The sequence below is a fragment of the Amblyomma americanum genome, chromosome 1 (assembly GCF_052857255.1).
Source record: "Amblyomma americanum isolate KBUSLIRL-KWMA chromosome 1, ASM5285725v1, whole genome shotgun sequence".
Lineage (NCBI taxonomy): Eukaryota > Metazoa > Arthropoda > Arachnida > Ixodida > Ixodidae > Amblyomma > Amblyomma americanum.
This window is the reverse complement of record NC_135497.1, coordinates 46,817,286-46,840,595: the sequence shown is the minus strand read 5'-3', so window position 1 is coordinate 46,840,595 and position 23,310 is coordinate 46,817,286. Positions and strand designations below refer to the sequence as shown.

Below are 23,310 nucleotides of genomic sequence, written 5' to 3'. Positions count from 1 at the left end.
AGAGGCTCTGAAACACCTTCCGAGGAGAGCACATTAATTCACTTAATCACTGCACTGCGTTGCCATGAAAACCGGAGCCAAATAATACTCTTCTACACGCAGCAGACGACCCACAATCACGCGTCGAAGTTGGCGAGCCCTTCCCGGCGACTTTTTCATGCTCGCACCATCCTCCGTCTCCGCATCTGCGTAGACAACGTGAGAGGTGGCCATTGGTTAGATTCTTTCAGACGTCAGGCAGCTACCATGGTCGCGGCCAATAAGCTGCTTATATCCGGCGGGTAGGGAAGCTCCGCTCCCAGAGGGGGGTCGGGAGGGAGCGCCTACCTTCTAGCGTGCAAAACATAACGAGAGGAGAGAGAAAGGCGCGAAGACGCTGAAATTCAAACTTAAACTACAGACAACTGAGCTTCTATAAAGCGCACTTAAAAAATTTTCGCTGGGCACTATTCGCTAAGCGGCGTGCTTAAATATCCCAGGCGTGCCGAAACTTTATTAGAGCCTCCTTCACAGCCCCTTTAGAAAAAGGCGAAGCAAATAATTGGCAGTGGTTTACCTCTGGTTAAACTTGGAGTGACGCGATAGCTATAGCTGGCTAAGTGGAACTTGGCCACGTGACGAACCACGTGATCAGCCACGGCGCCGCACCGCCGGCAGCTGCTCCGCACCACTTGGCCAACCCCGTGACAGCGTGGCGTCACAGCCACGGCGTGGCATCGCCGCCACCGCTACGGCGTCGCCACGCTGAAGGCTCCAAATGCTATCGTAATGTAGCTGTCCCTACAAAACAAACGCGTGCCGTCGGGTTCGGATCTCACCAGTGACATGTGGTTGCTTTTTCTTCTGCTTTTATTAATCTCACATCAATGAAAAACACAAATTAAAAAATAAAGCCTCTATTCTCCTTGGATTCGGTGACTGTTGGCTTCCGTCATGCATGCCATATCGTGTACTCCTTTCCATTTCCTTGTCTGCTTAATGGTTTAACGAGGGCCTAGAATCTGGCAATCTTGATGCCGTAGGTGACATAAGATGGCAATCAACATTTTCCGTCCTACGTGGCACTCGCGGTAATAGAGCAGGACTTACTACGCCTGGCGGCCGCTTTGGACGAGGGTGGCGCTGGTGAATACTCTCAAGGTTCGGTTACACTACACATAAATACCCCCGAACGCAGAAGATTGGACAGCTGTCGCCGCAGCTCAGTTGGTAGAGCACAGGACGCGAAATTTGTAGGTTTGGATCCCACCGGCGGCATGCGGTTGTTTTTCTTCTGTTTTAATTAATCTCCCACTGATGAAGGCTACAAATTAAAACAGGACATTTTCTATGCTCCTTGGTTTCGGTGACTGTTGGCCTCCGTCATCTAAAAATATTATGTGCAAGCGAAGTCTTTCTAGATCGGCGAGTGTCTTGTTTAGAAAAAATAATGCAAGTCTACACAATAAAGTCAGACTATTCTGGGGCAGTAATTCGTGACGCTCACGTAAATGAAAAAGAATAAAACTTCTAATGCATCGAGTGAATCGCAGTTAATTCATTCAGAAAATTTAGGGCGTTCTAAGATCTATTCATCTTCATCGTCGTCGGGATAAGCATGTTAGGGGAAGAGGAAGTATTTAGGACCGATCCTCGAGCAGGCATGCCCCACGAGCGTCGGTTGGGCAGCCAGCAGCGGTTTGTCGAGAATGTTTAAGCTCAGCAGGATCCGAGGATTTGTTAAAAGGAAACTTATTCAACAGGCGCTAGTACCAATCATTTGGGCAGCGCGTCGACTACAAAGGCAGCAGCAGGTAGTTGAAAGGCGTCCAAATCCCGGGTTGGAAGAAGAGCAAGTGGAAGATGGAGACTTCGAAGGTAAGTGTCCGCTTCGCTTTGCTGTTCTTGTGGAGGGCGACATTGTCTAAGGCTGGTTTTTTTCTGTTATCAATTAGCACGCCATAGTACGGACTTCACCTACTATTCAGTGTTCGCACATCAATAATCCCCGAATTTCCGGACACATCCTTTCGAGGACACTAGCCTCGCTAGGTTGCAATAGCTCAGATTTAATTTAAACACATACGTGCCACTAAACGGATATGCGTGCGACATTTAGCGCCGCTCGCGGCGAGTACATGGCGCGAATAGGTAGAGAGAAAGAGTTTGTCTAAAGCAGCTATTTGTGCTGCCGCAGTGGCATTTCTTCACTTCAGGTTCTGGCCGAAGACCATCGCCAATGAGGGGCGCATTACATCGGTTAAATTTGGGGCAAATATGTCCACTGCGGTAGGGGACGTCGCTGTGCTGAGGGGTGCTGAAGTATTTTGACTCAAGCTGCATTGCACTACGGTGGTGGAGATGGTGCTGTTTGTGCAAAAGCGGGATTCGCCCTACAGTATTATCTATCGGCAGTTGCTGAATGTGTATTCACCTACGATTCATAAGGCGAATCTCCCCTAGAAATTTCAAGTGTGCTTTGTCACTCTGGAATGTTCAGCATTCATATATTTTGAATATTCGAATATTGTAAGGAACAGTTATGGAAATATTCAAGGTAATAGTCATTTTCTTATGATGCGGAGCAGAAAAATGTCTTTAAAGTTATTTCCATCGCTCTAATTGAGTAGAAAGCCACTGGCTTAAAGCCCTTTCATGAATTGTGTAGACGCCTAACAGGCACCGCACCAAAGGACACACACACGCACACACACACACGCCCACGCACACATGCACACACACACACACACGCACACACACACACACGCACAGAGTGAGACAGACAGACAGACAGACAGACAGACAGACAGACAGACAGACAGACAGACAGACAGACAGACAGACAGACAGACAGACAGACAGACAGACAGACAGACAGACAGACAGACAGACAGACAGACAGACAGACAGACAGACAGACAGACAGACAGACAGACAGACAGACAGACAGACAGACAGACAGACAGACAGACAGACAGACAGACAGACAGACAGACAGACAGACAGACAGACAGACAGACAGACAGACAGACAGACAGACAGACAGACAGACAGACAGACAGACAGACAGACAGACAGACAGACAGACAGACAGACAGACAGACAGACAGACAGACAGACAGACAGACAGACAGACAGACAGACAGACAGACAGACAGACAGACAGACAGACAGACAGACAGACAGACAGACAGACAGACAGACAGACGGACGGACGGACGGACGGACGGACGGACGGACGGACGGACGGACGGACGGACGGACGGACGGACGGGCGGGCGGGCAGGCGGGCAGGCAGGCAGGCAGGCAGGCACGCACGCAGGCACGAGCACGCAGGCAGGCACGCAGGCACGCAGGCGGGCAGGCGGGCAGGCAGGCGGGCAGGCGGGCGGGCGGGCAGGCGGGCAGGCAGGCAGGCAGGCAGGCAGGCAGGCAGGCAGGCAGGCAGGCAGGCAGTAGATGAGTCCAAAGAGGTGGACTCCCCGTTCCACTGCTGTACCACGGGTAGACAGACAGACAGAAGAAACGAACATGCTTCCCCTAATTGTGTAGCGTTAGCGTCCAGAGCCTGAAGCTTAGCCCGCCTGTGATACCGCTGCAAGGCGCTGCTAAAACGCTGACACGTTGGTGTGCCTGCTGAACTGCTGTCAGGTAGCGGGATAGCGGACAGCTCTTCGCCACATCCGTGTTCTGTTTAGTTCTTGCGCCACTTGAAATTCGAACCACCTCTTTCAGTAACACCTGTTCATTAAACACCGACGTACCAAATGTAATGTTTACGTTCCTCGTACCACGCTGCTCACGAAAAGTTTCCTGCATTTAAGGAGTCGGAAAGCTAAGCAACGATACCGAAATTCTGCGGAGCCTTGCCTGGGTCTTAATATCTGCGAAGTGATGAAGCATAGGCACCCCTTGATTCCACTTCCCTGGTCCGTAGCTTGTTCGTTGTGATTCACAGTGTAGAGTGACTGCATTGCGAAAAGCGTGACGGCGACAAAATGAGCAGCACCGGTCTTGCCTCGAATGTTCACCCCTTTTCATCTTCTTTATCATGCTGAAATCGTTCTACACTATAGACCGAATCCCATGTCTCGCATACCGGCTCTGAAATTTAAGGACCGTAGCTTGAGCTGAAGTGATGTATGTCTGGAGAGCACGTTCAGATCTGACAGGATTCGGGAAGACGTTTTGTGGCTGGACGCACGCCTTTGCACGTCCTTTTTTAAGAAATTTTCATGATCAGACTGATGTTCAAACTGCTTTTTGTAGTTGCTTTGCTAGGTTATCTGCGGAATCTTTGCTGCAGTGTTTGAGTACTTCAGAGCCCCATTGAGATAGGTTTGGTGATTGAGGAATGTGTGGCGGCAAGATTTGCGAAACGACAGCTGCGAAGTTGAAATGACAGTTATGACAATTATCAAACCGTAGGCCTATGTCCCAAGCCCCGGTTGAGATGCGTCCCTGTGACACGTGTTCTGTCCTTAGCCGAATGCCCAAATGCAAACAGACGACGCGAAGCTGATGAAACCTGGTTTCCATCAGGTAGAATTTCCACGTAACAGTGCTGTCAGTAAAAGGTTTTTTTGGGCTAGTTGTCGCATTTTGAACCTAGGAGAAGGAACAGCGCCAAAGCATGCAACCACACACGAAGAAGGACAAGACACAGCGCTTGTGTCTTGTCCTTCTTCGTTTGTGGTTGCATGCTTTGGCGCTGTTCCTTTTCTTAGGTTCACAGTGCTGTCAGAAAACTGCAGCTCTGAATCGAAGGAAAGAGGTGAACAAAGTTGTGACCCGAATGTGGAGATAGTAGGTGGCAGCAACGAAATAATCCTCGTGCCTACGGTGCCGAAATGGGCGAGGCGCGCTGACTGCCCCGTTCATTCATGCTGTCAGCTCTTATTACTACTGCTAGAGGAGTGGAATGAACAGGAGCAATAAGATATGAGAGGCTGTGCTGCCCTGGCACAGTATATAGCCTTTTTGAAGTTCGCCTTTCATAGAGAGTACGCAAATTAATGTAGACTAATGAGAGATTTGTCACAATAATTACAGAAGTTAGATCAAACTACTATGCAATGACCGCGAACGAAATGCTCCCCTAATGCTTAATAAACCAAATTATCAGTTAACGCCACAGTGGAAGCTCGCACCCTGATCTCTACTCTATAATGGTTCTGGTAAGAACGCAGCATTGAAAACAACTAGCTTGATTTTCGTAATAACCTCGGGGTTCTAAATTACCTGTCCATGGGGGCTCAAAATGCACCTCCGGAGGGTACTCTTCAGCCAGAAGAGCAGGGAACCTTTGGCGACTGCCTAGAGCAGGCAGAGAGGGCAGCACAATTTTGTGAACGTTGCTCACTGGTTTGTTCATTAATAATCCTTGCAGGAAAAATTCGTCTCCAGGGCCGCAGAGAGTCAAACATACTTGGACCCTCGTTCAAGTACTACCTTAAGAAGTCTGTGTGCGTCAGGGCACACCAACAGCTGCGGGCCCAGGTAAGATCACGAGGATGAAAAACTGGGCGAATTGTCACGGATTCGTGCTGGACGAAAACGCAGCGCGACACGGGCACAAAAAATATGGTCTATGCAGTTACGCGTCAGCTTAAAGGAACGCTGCACTCGAAAGATCTCAAGAACTGAACTAAACTGGCCCTGGTTGATTCGGTGCTGGTCACTTTTTAGTTTAGTGTGCTAGCATTTATAGTGGCCATTACCCGCATTTTGGCGTTGTGTGTTTGTCAGTCTGTTTGTCCGAAGCCGGTTTAGTGGCAGGCCGCCTAACCTGCCAACCGTGTCAGGCGGCAGCCCATTTATTCGTGAGCGGCTGCTCGGGAAGAGCAACCTGGGTCGCAACCCAACCCAAGACCCACCGATGGCAAGACCTGCCATAGTACCTGCTTTGTTCCACTGCTTATCTGCCCACGGGGTGGCTTACTTGCCAAGGTGTCGCCGGTGGTAGCCAGGAGAAAACATGGGGCGCTAATTAGGCGGCATCGCCCCTATGCGCGTCGAGCTAAGCGGAATGAGCAGCAGCGGAGGAAAATGCTTTTTCAAATTATTCTTGCGCAGAGCTAAGCGGAACAAGTTGGGCTGGTATTTAGGCGGCAGCCTCGTACAAACTAATAGGTCGTATACCTCCAACCGACAATTAACGTCTTACTAAAGCACATATCCGCATTTGGCCTAATTACCTAAATCGACTGACATTTTTAAAGCGAAAGCTTTACTACTGCCCTCCGTAGCTTCTTCGCCGTGTACCCGAGTTTTACCTCGAACCGAGGAGAAACCGCGCGACAGCTATATATGACGCCACTCAGCCGCCGCCGCTGAAACCGAGCGCTCGCCTCTATTTCTATAGGCCGTCGGCGTTCATTGTGTTCATTGCCGTTGGAGTATAATTGACAACGTTCTAGATAGACTCCGATGATTTTGAGGAAATTAAGGCGTATATCTGGCTCCCTGAGACAATGAACGCCTCAATCGCGCTTTGAGGTGCGTGGCGGTGGTGAGAGAGAGGTGTGGGCTGCATTCATTAGCGCTTACAACGTTGTGGCAGACACGTGGCACTGCAGCAATAGGCCGCAGCGTTCACGCCACAGCTTTCTCTGACCAGGTTCAGCCACAGCAGTAGTTAAACCGCAGCAAATTTTTGTTTTCTTTTTTGGTATTGAAGCATTTGATTCTTGTGATGATGTTCCACGTGTTTGATGGCATTTGAGTGCGCGTGCTTCGAGTAAAAAAGTTAATGTTTATGTCAGCCCCAGTTGTGTGCATCTCCCTTAGTGTATTGCGCTCTGCTACCATAGAGCACAAAGAAGGTAAGCATCCACACACAGACAGCGCATTATCGCGACGGGCGCACCGTAGACGTCATAGTAACGATCGGGCAGGCGTCGGCAACCCACAATCTCTCCACACTTTCCTGCCACGCAGGCAAGCTGTGTAGTGACGATCCATTCGCGTCTGCGAGTGTCGCAAGGCCGCACCACGCGACCAAGTAAAACGGAATTTGCGAATTAGGGCATCAGCCCGGGGATCGGCGACAGGCGGGAAAATTATTCAGGTTTATACGTATTTTTTTTCACTGTTCTTATTGCGGTCTTTCAGCCAGGCGCGAAAAAACGATGACTACGAGTGTACCATCGATGGCATTCGGCATGCGCACCGCGTAAATTGAAATGAATATCTATGGGTGCCTGCGTCAGTAACAGTAAAAAGTAATGCAAGATAACGTTTACAACATTCGAATCAGTGCGTAAGATGCTCCAGTGGGCCTTGTTCGGCTCAGGTTGGTCGTCCCGAGCGGCCAATCATTAATTTTTCTGTCACCGGCCACGGTGAGCAGTTCGCTCACTAAAATATGCTTATTGAGTTATAAGAGTGCTTTTTTTCCGCATAGCATTGTCAGGACATGCTATGCGGAAAACAACTAGGACATGCCAACTAGTAGGCTGGTCAAGTAATATTGAATAGTTAACTTTTTCACTATTACTGTTAGGCTCCTTAGTTATTGAGAGGCGTGCAGCGCACCGTAATTAATAGCGATATCAGTTTCCAGAAACTCAGAAACGCAATACCTTAAGCCCGCCAAATTTTGGCGACTTCGAAGAGCTATGCTCTGGAGAGGTTGCTTTCCCTGCAAGCTTCTTGAAACAGCGTGTGTTTTGGCTCGATGCAGCCACAAAATAAGCTAGTTCGACCACGGTGGAGGAGTAGGCAGACTGCACTACCTGTGCACGGCTAACGCGGGGGCAACACAAGCCGCTGCAGCAGAGCTTCCGCTGTACAAAACGCAGCCGACCTTGTAGATGACAATCCGCGAGGTTTTCGCTGTAGACGGCTCCTACCTGATGACGGAGTGTGGCGCTTCGTGGAGACCATTCCAGGCAAGCTGGCTGTTGTCAGGTGTGTGTCAGGTGTGTGTGTGTGCTGAAGGCTCAGCTGCATGACAGACAGGGGTGGGCGATAGGCCCAGAAGCTCCATCAGTAGTCATGAGGCGCCGTTCTTTCGGAGCTGGGCCAGGAGTGGGACGCATTCAGGGGCATGGCTCCTGCGCTCCAAGTGGTTAAGAAGCGGTTTAAAGGTCCGCAGGGACACCGGCTATGAACGTGTCTCCGAGAAAGTAGCAGCCATCTGGGATGAGTGGGACAATTAAGCCACAGAAGCCCACGGCTAGCAGTGATCAGCATCCCGTCTTTACTGCTTGGGGCAGGGAATACAACACTTTAGATGTGGCCATAACACTTAAAAAAATAGACGCTTAAGCTTCGCCTTTAAAAGTGGAACACGACACCGTGTTGCAGCACTGCCAGGGACTCCACGGAACGCCATATCGCTAGTTCGGCGCAACGCCTTGCCCGTTAGACAAATCGCTCTGCTACGTACTGTGAAACGGACGCGCGGAGCGGCAAACCACGTAGAAGCGCTGCCAGGCGCCTTGCCAAAACGCGCGGACTCACGTTGCAGTCGTCGTTCGTCGGGACATCGTTCTCGACAAACCCGATGCCACGAACGCCAGCATAGCTTCCGATCCGAACGAACGGGCAGCAAGCCGCAAGCTTCGTGGTGAACGCGCTTTGAATGTGCGCTGCGTTGTTCGCCACTCACCCCGTGATTCCCGCGCGCCCGCACGGCCCCTCTGCGCCCGAACGAGAGATACGTCAGACGCGTCACTTCCTTTCCTTAAAATAAATTTTAATTTCATTTTCCTTTCCTTACGGGGCGGTTCGGGTGTCCACAGAGATATGTGAGGCGGCCTCATTTCCTTTCCTTAAAACCAATTTTCATTTCATTTTCTTTCCCTTGCGGCGCGATCCGGGTTGTCCGCCGAAATATGTGACAGGCGTCCCTTATTCCTTTCCTTGCGCTGCCGTCGCGCGCTCTCTGTTGGGGCACGGGCGTACATTGCGAGGAGGAGGAGGGATTTTTCGCTCACGGCCGATGATTCTGGCTTTTCTGCGGCCCGAGCTCCTTAACGCTGTCGCGTTAAAAGGGTAGTAAAATGGTAGCAAGTAAAGCAGTCACTAACTCTGGCTGCGGTTTATTACTTTACCATTTACTATCCTCTTCAAGTTAGTAAAAGTAAGCCATTCATACCTTCTTTACAACCTATGGCCACTAAGTCAGTACCTGGTTAGTAACCGTTCCCTTAGCTCTGATATAAAGTCACAGAATATAACTGACACAGATTGTGAATAAAATGGCGTTTAAAATACACATACCTCCAGCCGCGGGGTGTTAGGTAGAGTAACCATGTTTCTACAGTCGTAACTTCATAATTAAGGCCGGTAGCTTTGCTCAACGGGCAAGAGCCACTAGCGCTACCCCGTAGGTGAGAGTGATTTACGGAATACTGACGGAGAAAGCTTTACATGTGCAGCGCAGTGCGTGTACATGTCACGCTTGTGTGACTCTTTCTGATTTCTGCTTTTCTTGCTTTGTGAACCTCTGTGTGTGCCCGGTGGGGCTGTTTGGTGCCATATAATTTGTACACATAATGCGCCATATGTATAAGCCCAAGTGTGATCCCAAATTGAACAAGGGAGGGGAAGCCCTCAGAACGCTTTCCAACGTTTCGACAATAGGACTTCTCTTTGTCCAAGTTTGTGATTTACGCCAACATTCTGGTAGCTCTGACTGGTGTCGGCAGTTAGTAGCCGCCACGGTGGCTCAGTGGTTATGGCACTCAGCTGCTCACCCGAAAGATGGGGGTTCGATCGCGGCCGCGGAGGTCGAATTTCGATGGAGGCGAAATTCTAGAGGCCCGTGTACTGTGCGATGACAGTGCACGTTAAAGAACCCAGGGTGGTAAATTCTGGAGCCTTTCTCTACGGCGTCCCTGATAGCCTCAGTCGATTCGGGATGTTAAACCCGCACAAGCCAAACCGAGAATTAGTGAGACGGAACTTATAGCTTTTTATTTTTCCGGTGTGCACAAATTTAACAAGCCACGCCAGCACACCGTACCAAGAACCTAAAGACAGATATGCATACAGTAAAGAAGAAATTAACGGAACGACTTGGAAAAAGTGAACAAATGCTGAAGCCCAGTAGGCTCTGCAAGCCTAGCTTGAAAGCAATTAACGTCCCATGAAACACATTCTAGGTGAGATGCCATCCCATATAGTAGTTTCATTTCATTTTCATTTATTGAACCCTAAGGCCCGAAGGCATTAAAAATGCATTAGTTGTTTGTTAAAAACATCATTCTCACAATGGGGCTGAGGTTGGACGAAGCGACGTCAAATACTCGTCTTGGTCTTTGGGTCTATTCATACTCGTGAGGCCTACCATGGACGCTAGGTGCGTACACAGTTGATGTGTCCATAAATGTATTTGTACAGGAAAACAAGGTGCCGCGACCGCCGTCTACTCTGCGAAAGTGTCTAGTCCCAGGCCGCGCAGGGTAGCACTGCAAATGTTTTCAAAGGCGGACAAGCAGTTAGGAAAAGCCATGACGCGCCTTCTGCACATTCTCGAGGAGTAGGCAAGATGGGCAGATAGTGTCTTCAGACACCGGAGGAACGTCTATAGGGAGCACAAGGCTGCGGCAGAAAGCTACATAGCATGTTATGTATCGGGTAAGACTGGGAGCGCTTGTCACCACGCCTAACATCTGCTCTTTAACTCCAGAATGTGAGCGAAAAATTGAAACTTGGCATCCAGCTGGACACCTAAGTCACGAAAACAGTTACACCCGTAATGGCGTCATTGTTGAGAGTGTAGAACAACACAATCGCATTGCTCTTGCGTGTGAACGATATAATTACAGCCTGCTTTCCTTTCGCGATTGGGTTCAACCTATGTGCCTTACACCGCCCGTGGACGGAGTGCTCATACTCTTGGATCAACCTGCAGTCGGGGAGAAACAGACATATCCTAATATATTTAAGTCGTTAGCGTAGAGCGAAGTCTGCGAATGAGCAATCCCACCGTAGGGGTCGTAGAGGTTCATCAGAAGAGGCCCAAAATTTGGATCCCTCTGGAACCTGGGGAATCCCAGACGCCGCGGTGGCTCAGTGGTTAGGGCGCTCGGCTACTGATCCGGAGTCCCCGGTTCGAAACCGACCACGGCGGCTGCGTTTTTATGAAGGCAACCACTAAGGCGCCCTTGTGCTGTGCGATGTCAGTGCACGTTAAAGATCCCCAGGTGGTCGAAATTATTCCGGAGCCCTCCACTACGGAATCTCTATCTCCCTTTCTTCTTTCACTCCCTCCTTTATTCCTTCCCTTACGGCGCGGTCCAGGTGTCCAACGGTATATGAGACAGATACTGCGCCATTTCCTTTCCCCAAAAAAACCAATAAAAAAACCCAGATGCTACGCTGAAAGGACGAGGATTTTTGTCCACCATTAGTCACCCGTCTTATCCTGCCGTTTTTAGGTCGGTAGCAAACTAGCTACAATGTGATTTACAAAAGTAGCATGGGGTAGCTATAGTAAGCCAGCTGCTATATGATTTACAAATGACTTAAGGCCCACAGTAGAATATGCTGGGCGAGTTGGTTTTTAACTTTCATAACTACAGCGCTAAAGACGACACAAAAGAAACATACAAGTGACACAATAGAACGCTGACTGACAACTGAATTTTATCGGACAGCCAGGAAGCTTTTATACTTGCTGGCTACCAGAAAGGAAATAAAACACAAAAAACATGCACGGAAGCAACTAGTGCCGGCGGAAAAGTGGCACGTGTCAGATCTCGCAATCAAGTTGCCAGTCAGCGTTCTCGGTTGTGTGACTTGTGTGCTTTCCTTCTGTCTTGTCTTTAGCGCTCGAGATATGGATGCCTCAAGGCGACAAGTTTTCAAGGACGATTCAGTGTTCCTGTACGTCTCAAGTCTTGCTGCAATCAAAATAAACGGCGTCAGCCTCCTAATGGCAAGGGACTATAGGAGCAACACTGCTCAAGAAATTAAGGTTAGTTTAATAAAATGACCTGTCAGAGAACGTGTTCATAGTCAAGAAAGGTGTATTTGAAGACAAACGAGAGACACGAATGCGTGAATCACTATCAACGCCTTAGCAGAGGAACGCAGAAGAGGGACGAGCCAGTAGCTTCCGCCAGTAGTACTCACTCCTGGCTTAAAGGTCGAAACCACGAGAGCCTCCTTCCATGTGGCAGTAAAGCTGACTTGCTGATATTAGAGGCGCCAGGATGTTGCAACAAATCTTAGCGATGAAAGCAGGAAGGTCGTCAGCTCCACAGAATGTTTTTGATGATAAACTACAGATAGCGGCAGTAAGTTTAACTTAAGTGATTAGGCTTCATTATGGAGTGCGATCTGACGCTCCGTATAGCAGAGGCGCTGGTGAGCACAGAGGATTTAAACATCTGGCAGGTATCGAACGCCCTCAATAACGTAATCACCTTTAGAATACCGCTCCGCGAGTTCTACCTTCAACGATTAATAACTAAACGCCCCACTCCAGTTGTAGCCAACACAGTGCTGTGCGCATGTGTGATTTAATTCCTCTAAAATGAACTAATCATGCGCACAAGCTGGACACATTTCTTATTGTGTACATAGTTTGTATATGTTACTTCTCCCCCTATCCTCTCTTCCTGTCCCATCACCTCTTTCATTTAAGTTCTCCATTCTGCCTGCTATCCTTTATTTCCGCTGCCCCAGCTCAGGTGCTTCAGTATCGATGGCAGATGCCGGGGCTAGCAAAAATCTTTTCCTTCCTTTTTACTATAATTTAATAAAAAAACCACTACTACCACCACCTTTTCGAATGCAAAGTCACCCAGAGAATTAGGGGCTCGTTTCTCGCGCTAGCAGCGCGTTTTAAAAACCTGGGATGTCGCGTAAGGCTTTTCGCAACAAAATTACGAGTCCTTGTCGCATCTGAACAGCCTTATTTTCGTTTCGGCCATGCAGGCTTTGAACTGAGAAAGTCACGCATCAATGGAATTTTTTCAAGAAGCTTTTGCAAGTGAAGCTGCCTGCGCAAAGAAAATCTGAGTTCGGCAGAAAAACAGAACGAATATTTTTTTTACGTTTCTTACGTGCGCGAATAATTTCTGTTTTTCGAAGATTCTTCTGACGCTTGGTTTATGGCGTTTGACGTCACAAAGCGACTATGACTATGAGGGACTCCATAGTGGAGGGATCCGGGTAATTTCGACCGCCTGGGTTTTTTGAACGTGCAATGACATCGCACAGTACAAAGGCCTCTGGCATTTCGTCTCCATCGCACTGTGACCGCGCGGCTGGGATCGAACCCGCGTCTTTCGAGTCACTAGCCGAGCACCATAACCACTGAGCCAACGCGGCGGGCACTTTTGACGCTCGAGAGAGCACGCGGTGGAACTCGCCCGCTTTTCCGCCCTGCTATAGTATGAAGCCCACATTTTGGTTGGAGCAGCGAATCACGGGCCTGTAGTTAATTGGTAGTGCACCGACCGTTATGCATGTGAGTGCAGCGCTCGTGGTGGCGTGCTCTGTTTTAGTGATGGAGCATGTGATGGATATTCAGTGGCGTGGGTGTGAATAGTCGTCCTATTTTCTGGTCCGATGGGGAGTCAGTGCAGCACAGTACATGTTGAGTTGAAGGTGTGTTAATATGTTGAGTTCAGACGGCAGGTTCCTTACGGTTAAATGGATTGACGGAGGAAATAATACGGGCCCCTGAGGCACTCCGACGTTTAGTGCTTATGACATGCGTCGAAAGCATGCCTTGCTAACGCAATTTATCGGTGATGGTCAGGAATGAGCTACCACACTGTCTGCTCAGCAGCGCATGCAGTTCGTATCCAATGTGGTGCTAGCCTCGCTGCGAATATTGTAATGTTCTCTGTATGGTGTCAGCGGCTTCAGACGTTCTTCGCATCGTGAAGAAACACAGGGAGGCTTCCCCGGTCATTTTTCTGTGAATACTCGAATTCCGGGGAGTAAAAAATAAAACCACAAAAATTCACCATGCACACTGAATTTTACGCCAAAACACGGAAGAACGGAAAATCAAACATGAGGCCTGCTTCTTGCGCGCCCTTCTGCCAGTGTCATTTATTGGGCTTTACCAAAACGACGCCGTCATGAGGTTCTCCATCGGCTGCCGTCAGTCGCCAGTGAAGGCACTTGGCGCCAAATTGAGCTAGATCCTGAATTATAGACAGTACAGTCATTTTCACGACTTTGTTGACGCTCACTTTCAACTTGGTCGCTGTACTTTGACCTCAGGCCAGTGTAAAAACAGACCGGCTCCGTCGACGGTAGCGAGGCGTGCACTGAATATCTTGATTGAACTTGAAGGCAGATCTCCCGCCTGGTTGCCAGCAGCTGAACGCGGAACAGGGTTGTTTCTAATAGGGAGCGCACTCACTATTTGGGGTTCATGACGACCGCAGTGCCAACCGATGCGTCGGAGGGCGCGCCGGTGACGTGCTGCTTACGATTGCCAAACACGGGCTGGACGCTCCGCTTGGGCAACTCAGTGATATAGTGTCATACTTTCATTGACGTCGACAAATATTACCTTTGCTACGACATGTTCATTGACGGTAATTTCGACGAGTATTTCTTAAGAGTGCCTTGCGCCTCATGCTGGCGGCCAACAGTTGTCTGCCTGCCTGCTTGCGGTCCAAGCGTTGCGCAACGGCTTAAAAGCAAAGTTACGTACCGGTTATTGCATCCGATACACAAACTGATACGACGTGAACAGCTGACAGTGAACGCCTCTGGTCTTCCAGGTGGGTGGCCCTCAGTCAGTCCGGATTATCTGGCGCCCTGTGGGACCCCGAACACCACCACGGCCACCCCTGCCCCTACCAGGGAGAAAAAAAAATTTTGCGGTGCAAAGGTGAGCAACGAGCGCATTTCATCTACAGCGTATGTCCACCGACTTGCCTCACACCTTGAGTCACCAGCGTTCGCTTACAGCACATAGTTCTCATGGGAGGAAACGTGCGGGCTCGTTTTGTAAGCGTACGTTATGTGCTTTTGCAAATGCTGAAAAGCTTGAGACTATCTTTCGCATCTTCAAAAATATATTTTTTTTCATACAAATTTTTGCGCGCAACGTTTGCCAGCTCGTCGGAACAACCATAAAGCCGCGGGCTGTGAGTACAGCGTTCCGGTCAGGGCCGACTCCGCGTTCTCACGCCAGACCCATTTCGTGTAAGTCAACTTTGCGCCGCAACATGTACGCAAAAAACGCAGGAAGCTTGTGTTGCAGTGTGCGGGCGCATATGCGTGCATGATGCCCATCAGGATAGGCAACAGCCTTACGGGCGACGCCACTTCTTGCCCCTTTTACGCCGAGAGCGTGTTTTTATGCGTTAGGCATGGCGGTTACGGCTGCTCACTGCGTAGCCTCAGAGAGCCGGGAAAAGAAAACGCTGCGTGCTGCCATTCCCGTTCATCCGCTCAAAGAACAGAGATGTGGCCGCCAGGCGCTTGCGATGTCAGGACAGCAGCTACGAGACGGCTGTCTTGCAACGTCATGATAGAAGGTCAATGCTGGAAGTTGGGGTACCTGCTTCTGAAAGGCCTTTTACGCTTCATTGTTGGGCCGTATCCAGTCAGTCGACGCTCCGCCATCTCCTGCGCTGCGTGCGGCTTCATTCACCGAAGCCGACTGGCTTCGCAGCTATAAGCCCAGCCGGCTGCGTGCTTCGGGGTGTCTGACCGTCCAGAGCACGAGCGGGCCCGCCGAGCCGTGGGAAACGCGAGCTGTTGACCAATGTTTTTTTTTTTGCCAATTGACGCCTGCCCTGAGCTCAGCACTACTGCTGGCACCCCTCAGAAACCATCGTACGATTTTCAACCATGAAATTTCAGTTACTACAGACACATTACTGCGATTGCTACTGCGATATGCAGACGGCCCAGGACACCGTTTCGTGCCACTGTTGGTGTAAAACGGTTCCGCTCGTGCCCTCGTGTGCGTGCCTGTGTTCAAAGTGTCGGATACAAACCGGATAACCAAAACGCAACCATACTATACTTCACCTTAGCTATACAAAAATGCTGCGTCATCCTTCGCCGAGTTAGCCGGTCCTCCGGTGGCGTCGCGATATGTCAGTGAACGATGGCTTTGGCGATGCGGTTTTGCAATATGTTCTGTTGAATGCACTGAACGACGGCAAACACATTGGTTAGACGCCTTAACAGTGTGGAAATTGTGGTATGATGCAAACGCGCCTGCGTTAATTGATTTCAATTTTTGATCCCGTCAGTGCCGGAGGCTCGCGGCCTCCATGTATAGCTACAGGGTGCGCTATTTATTGAATACGCGGCTCTGGATGCGGTATAGGACGTCTTGGATGCGTTCCCTGCAGATGTCTAAAGAAAACAAGAGTACGAAGGTCTGCGGAACAAACATCCCCAACCACCTCGCGCTCCTCTGGGCGTAGAAGTGATAGCAATAGCTTCAAGACGTTGAAATATACTATACGATACCGTACCGTATTGTACCGTGGGGTGCCATGTCATACGATGTCATGCTATGTCATATCGTATCGTACCGTACCGTATCGTCTCACACCGTGCCATGCATTCATACTATACTATGAAAGCTGCCGCGGTTGCACAGTGGTGATGGCGCTCGGCTACTGACCCGAAAGACGCGGGATCGATCCCGGCCGCGGCGGCAGAATTTCGATGGAGGCGAAATTCTAGAGGCCCGTATGCTGTACGATGTCAGTTCACGTTAAAGAACCACGCTTGGCCGAAATTATCCGGAGCCCTTCACTACAGGGTCTCAGCCTGAGTCGCTTTGGGACGTTAAACCCCCATAAACCATAATATACTATGAGTCTTGGCTTCTTGCACACACGAGGTTATAATGTACATCAAAACCGTATACTATACCGACGCCCGCTAATTCGGAAAACCAAATAATTCGGACACAGTTGAGTTTCCCCTTCAGGTGGCGATGAAAAGAAACACCTTGTTGATGACGAAACTGGGGTTTCTTTATAACTTGGTGGATTCTAACTTGCAAACATTCACCTTAATCGAGCAAAGGAGAACTTAAACTATTTACAACATAAATAAAACAAGAAGAAACGATTAAGCAGAGAACTACTTACAACATGACTAAACCGTTGATTAGAGGAATAGTTAGATGGATAGTACTTTTATTCATGTCAGTTCCCGTACACCAAAAATCAGGCCTGCCAAAGCCTCAAAGGGCTTGAGTGGCAGCGCATGGCAGACAGGGAACATTGGAAAAGCAAAGGAATATAGAGATGTTGGAACAAAATCGACAAAAAAACTTAACACAGAGAGACAAATAGAGAGACATTACTATATTACAACATCGAAAGGGATGACAGTAATGTGAAATTAAGACAATAAAATAAACTCTGGTTCAACCCAGAGCGCATACGTTTAACCCCTCTGTCCCCGCCCTTAGCGGGGAGAACAACCAATAAGGTAACAATCGACCCTCCTCACTAATCAATAATTACGGAAAGGAAAATAAGGTTTCCGCCGACTAGTCACAGATTGGGGAAAGAATATCGACTAAACAATAGTCGGGGAAAAGAAAACCAAAACTCTGCAATTCCCTCGATCAGCCAAATATTTGGGAAAGGAGAGGTTGCAACCAAACACACAAACAAAACAAACGCCACTGTCATTCCCCACCGCATAGAAGTTACTACATTCCTAACCTTGACATTGGTTTTCTCTTTTGCACACATGCATGCGAGACAAACGTATGCCGAAGGAACTATCACTGAAGACGTTCGGTTCTTTACACAAGAAAAAAAAAACAGTCGTCAAGGGAATAAGCGCTTACCGGTCATTTGATCCTACCCAGGCGCATCTCTCGCATGCCCGAAGCCTCGGCAACCCCTTGGCGCCGCATGCACGTCGACCGCCGTACCTGCCTAAGTTTCTTCAGTACGGGTTATGCCCTTGACGGCACGAAGAACACAAAGACATCAGCCGAAAGAAGCGGAGACGAGGACAGCACGGGTCCCTTTGTTAGTGACACGCCGACTTCAATACAGCCGCCGTGGAGTCCCCGTCGGATGTCCCTCTGAGGCTTATAATAAACTGCACCTCTCCACAGTGCACATCCCTACAGTGCACCAGCGTGACTCACAACCTTAACCCACATCGCCCCCTCCCCCATGCCTTTCGCATCACACCTTTCGTTCTTTTGAGCCCCCTCCCCCTCCCTCCATAATTAAAGACGCTAGCCACTGCCCCCAGTCAGCCCTGATGAAGGAGCCGAGCTGGCTTCGAAACTTTGGATTAGAGATTAAATTTTTTTGGGTGGAGATGTGCATGTTAATATAAGTCTTCAAACTCAACCAGATAGTCAAATCTGTCGAAATGTTTAGCTTTCAACCTCCTGAGGCTAAGTGGCTCCAGAAACGCGGCATTCCTCCCAACCAAGAGACTAAATGGCGCCATCGAATGTTAAGCGAACTTCACAGACAGCTTGTCCAGTCCATTCAAACCAATCTGCTACTCAATAGCGGGAATGCCGTTAATTCGGAGCAGTCTGGCTGCGCTGCGGCTAACTAGAACACTCGGCGACATGTCCAGCATTCTTGGATAAAAATTTTGAATACTCTAACACTGTAAGGTAGTGTTGTAGAAATATTGAAGGCAATGGTCATTTCTTCAGATGCGATGCAAAATCTTGCTTTTAAAGTTTTTCCCATCGCTCTCATCGGGTTTTCATCACATTTAATTAGGCATCAGTTGCAAAAATCGAGCTGTTTCTGAAAGTCATTTGGTGTCGGTTCCTGGTGAAGACACACATGACAGGGGTGGTAGCTGTGTCTTGATAGTGGCCTCCAAACTGATGCCGGGCTGACTCCGTGCGCGTTGGAGATTTCCCTGACACTTGCTGCTGTCCTGATAGAAACGTACGCGAGGACATCAATGTCAAAATCGTTGATTGCGATCCCTGGTCTCTTCCTTTTCTCAACAAGACCTGAATCAGTAGAGCTAAATTGATATAATATCGAGACAAACGTGGAATAAGTCGGCACACGACGGCCAGGATGTTGGGCAGCATACAGTCTGAAAGCCAGCTCAGCGTCCATTTGCTCACTCACAAAATCGATAGCCCGTTAGCAATCGGTGAATTAGTGTTATTAGCATGCACAAATTGCCAACGGTTTAGAAGGAAAGATTTAATCCATTGGAAGACGTTAGGATCGAGATTAAGATGGCTCAGTTTATGTAGCAGCAGTTTATGGCATACTTTATCAAAGGCTTTGGAAAAGTCCAACAAAATGCAGTCAGCGCATGATGAGTTGTCAAGTATGCGGTATAGCTTATCAGTAAAGACTAGTAGTTGAGTTTCACGGGAGTATGCTTGACGAAAACCATGTCGCGCAGGGTTTCAAAATGAATTCTCATCGAGAAAGGTAACGACATTTTTGAAAATGATATCTTCTACTAATTTGCAGCATGTGCTGGTGAGCGAAATGAGACGAAAGTTTTGAGGGGAGTGCTTACAAGCGGACTTGTGAAGTGGAACCACCTTCCCAATTTTCCAGTCGTTAGGAAGGCTTGCTGTGTCGAGTGACTGCTGAGAAAGTTTGGTTAGCATAACTGAAATATAAGCACAAGTATTTTTTTTTGGAATTTAGCGATAATCGCGTCGGAATCAGGTGAAGAATCATTTTTTAAAGGTTCAATTAATTTGGCTACACCAGGCGGATCGACAGTTATAGGCGACATTGTCGGGAACCTGTGGTGCGGTATGAATGGAAGATTAACGCTTGAAATGGAGGAAAAGCTTTCAACGAATCTGTCATTCGGCACGGAAGCACAAAGGTCATTTGGGATAAGTTTACTGGAGGCGTCTTGTAGTCTAATTAATGGGTCGTTCGCAGGGTGTACAACGCACCAAAATTTTTTAACACTCGTTTTCTAAAGAGCTGGTAATGTGGCAGAGAAAAAGTTATTCTTTGTAAGTTTAATCGCGTTGACGTAAGCGTCGGAAGCAGATTTGTACTTCGCCCATTACGCATTAGATGGTGAAAACTTCGCGCGGTGGTATAAACGTTTCTTTTTGTTAGATAATCGTCTAATGTGAGAGTTGTGCCATGGTGCTTGTGGATTAGAGGGGACGTTGCGCTTTTAGATATATTTATCAGTTAGTTCGTGAACCTTCGTTTTGAATGATATCCAGTTATCCCCGACAGAGCAGTAGTCTCAATTTGCAATAAAGTAATCAACAAATGTGCCCTGTTCATTGTTAATAGCGGTAAAATGGGCAAGTTTGTAATCCAGAATAATTTTTTTATTTTATTAACTTTTGGACGTGGTATGTAAATGCAGAAATTGAGCAGAACGTAATCGCTGATGCCTGGAAGATATGTTTTGTCAGTAGCTAACTCTGGATTAGTTACTAGAATTAGATCGAGAGTGTTCGAAGCGTTATTTACCGTCCTCTCCTAACTGAGTTAGCGAAAATGTGGCGCATAGTTTTGCGAATTCTTTAGCTTGATGCGAAGGGGGAGATGACGAAGGCGGCTGAGCTGTCCATAAAATAGTTGGAAAATTAGTCCTCAAGTAGAAAAAGCGGTGATGACGGAAATCGTGCGCGAACAAGATTTATAGCGTCGTGAAGTTTCTTAGTGATTGTGGGCGAATAAGAAGGAGAACGGTAACAGACGCCAATAACCAATCTGAGGATGACCTATCACTATTGACGGAAAAATTAGTCCTACTTCGCTGAAGACTTGGATACATGAAGATGGAATGTCTTTGGAAATGGCAAGTAAAGCACCACCGCCGCGCTTAGCTGTCCTATCGCAACGATATACCGAATAGCAATGAGCGTTGTGGAAGATTTCGGAATCTGACACATGCATTGGGAGCGAGGTTTCCGTTAGTGCTATAATGTCAGCTGAGCATGTGTCTATAGCATAAGATAAAGAAAGATGCTTGTTAAGTAGGCTCCTGACGTTAGTATAAAGAACTGATATCGACGATGACAACTGTCCATTACCCGTCGCGATTCCCTATAGGTGCAGCGCAAGATCCAGTTACGGAATCCAATGCAGACGATTCCAATGCAGATGATTCGCCATGTGCCACGATTTCTTCAAACGTGTCCGTGGTAGGGTTATACAAGAAGCATTTTTTATTGATGTGCAGCTTGTTATATTGTATCTTAAAAGAGCGAGGGCCAGCGTGATTATATTCGAATTCTCGAGCCTGGCGCGCAGCAGGTGAAAAAATCTTCACTGATAGTGATGTTATCTGTTTTAAATTGGTTACGAAGGGTTAATATCTTGTCTTTCATTTTAGTGTCCAAAAATTTAGCTATGATTGGTCGACACTCCTCTTCTGGAAAAAACTCCCAGGCGATGTGCACGTTGAATTGAACTCGAGGAGCATACTTCGACAACCTTAGTCAAGGCTTCCAGGAGTTTAGATTCAGTATCTGCCCAAGTCTCTTCCGCATCGGGTGTACCCCTAAATATTGTTTTCACGTCGCGATCTATCTTCTGCTTCATCAAGGCGAGACTGCAGCAAATCATTTCGAATACGTTGGTCTTCTACAGATTTCTTTAAAGATGAAAGCTCTGGACCCATGTCGTCGAATTCCTTTGCCTTTTCTTCGAGTTCATCAAGCCTTTTGCACATGCCAGCTAACTTTGATTCGATGTTCTTCTGAGTACTCCTAATGCCTTTTATTCAGCTGCTAATTCGACCTGATCTTTTGAGCTTTGCAGCGGACGAGAAAGTACATCCTTGAGCAGCTTAAACTTAACTTTCATTTGTTCAGACGAATTGTCTGGCAGGTTGTCTATGTCAAGGGAGCGAGTCGTAGGACCCGGGTTAGAATCAATGTCGCCAGAGCGCAAAAGCAGGAAAATCATTGAAACACATTCACAAGCAGCATCAAAGCGCACCCGAGGGCACGGGAACAGAAGTAAACAGCGATCGTCGAATTTCCTAGCGTGCAAAGAATTGTGCGCACAAACCTGCACAGTGAAGAAACGAAGCATTGGAGGCATGCCGATGTCACTGTTCCCGTGCCCACTGAAGGGAAAGCCAGCGTGTTGTCGCTTTAAATCCGGTGTGAGTGGCGATGCCATCGTCGATGACGCTGGACGGGTGTGGACGAGGGATTCTATGAAAAGAAGAGCCTGGCCGGGTAAAAGGCTGAATTTGTCGGTGAACCGAAGCCCAGAACTTGCAACCCCCGGACCAGAGAAAGACGTCGAGTCAGTGCCTGCAGCTGGCGAAGTTGATATGCCGAGCGCCAGCACAGCCTGCACAGCGAAAAAACGAGGCATTGGAGGCATGCCGATCTCACTGTTGTGGTGCCCACTCGTCATCGCCTTGTCCACGGTATCAAACTCCCAAATGGCACTATCCACCCTACAATAATTGAAAAGTTATTTAGTGAGTTTGTTAAATGCCTGGATAATTAGAGGGGTTTTCAAGCATACTGTGTCCACGAGGGCAGAGAGCGTGATCGTACACATATTTTTGTGCTATATTGAACCCTATATCCTCAGGAATTTATGAAACTTCGCTAAAACACCCGGTATATACACACTCAGTACTTTGCTGTGTGGCAACGACGTAGAGGTAGAAGGAACATGTCGGGCTGCCCTTGTTTGTAGTAAAGAACAAGGTTGAAGTAATTATATGCGGTATTCATTCTATGGCGCTAGTGGACGCTATATATATATATATATATATATATATATATATATATATATATATATATATATATATATATATATATATATATATATATATATATATATTAGCAGACAAGTTAAAGGAAATGAGGGGCCCGTTTGACAAATTTATGAAGGGAGCCAACAGTCACCGAAACCAAGGTACATAGGGGAACGTTAATTTTTTTTTTAATGTGTTATGCTTACCAGTGGGATAATAATACTTGGATTAATAAATCGCTTAAAGAAAATTACTTATAAAGCAGCAGAAAAAAAAACCATGCCGCCGGTGGGATCCGAACCCACGACCTCCGAATATCGCGTCCGGTGCTCTTACCAACTGAGCTACGGCGACGGCTGTGCATTCTGCTGCTCTCGTGGGTATTTATGTTTACTGGGTGTAAGCGAGCCTTCAAAGTGTTCATCAGCGCCACCCTCGACCATAGCGGCGGACGTAACACGTCCTGTAATACCGCGAGCGTAACGTAGAACGTCATCTAACGGCGAGGGCGGAAACTGTGCGAGAGCCCTCTTATGATACCTATGGCATCAAGACTGCCAGAACCGAGACCCTCGTTAAGCTATTAGCAGACAAGTTAAAGGAAATGAGGGGCCCGTTTGACAAATTTATGAAGGGAGCCAACAGTCACCGAAACCAAGGTACATAGGGGAACGTTAATTTTTTTTTTTAATGTGT

At 48.1% G+C, this 23,310-nt stretch overlaps 1 long non-coding RNA gene across 1 annotated transcript in view; it reads left to right on the top strand.

The window, feature by feature from the left end:
* The first annotated feature begins 5,374 nt into the window (after positions 1-5,374).
* The window catches only part of LOC144132606 (uncharacterized), a 37,357-nt gene continuing 19,421 nt past the window's right edge, over positions 5,375-23,310 (top strand). Inside the window, exons 1-2 of the long non-coding RNA XR_013314876.1 lie at positions 5,375-5,478; positions 14,685-14,794. This is a non-coding gene — a long non-coding RNA (uncharacterized LOC144132606). The remainder of the gene's footprint in view (positions 5,479-14,684; positions 14,795-23,310) is intronic.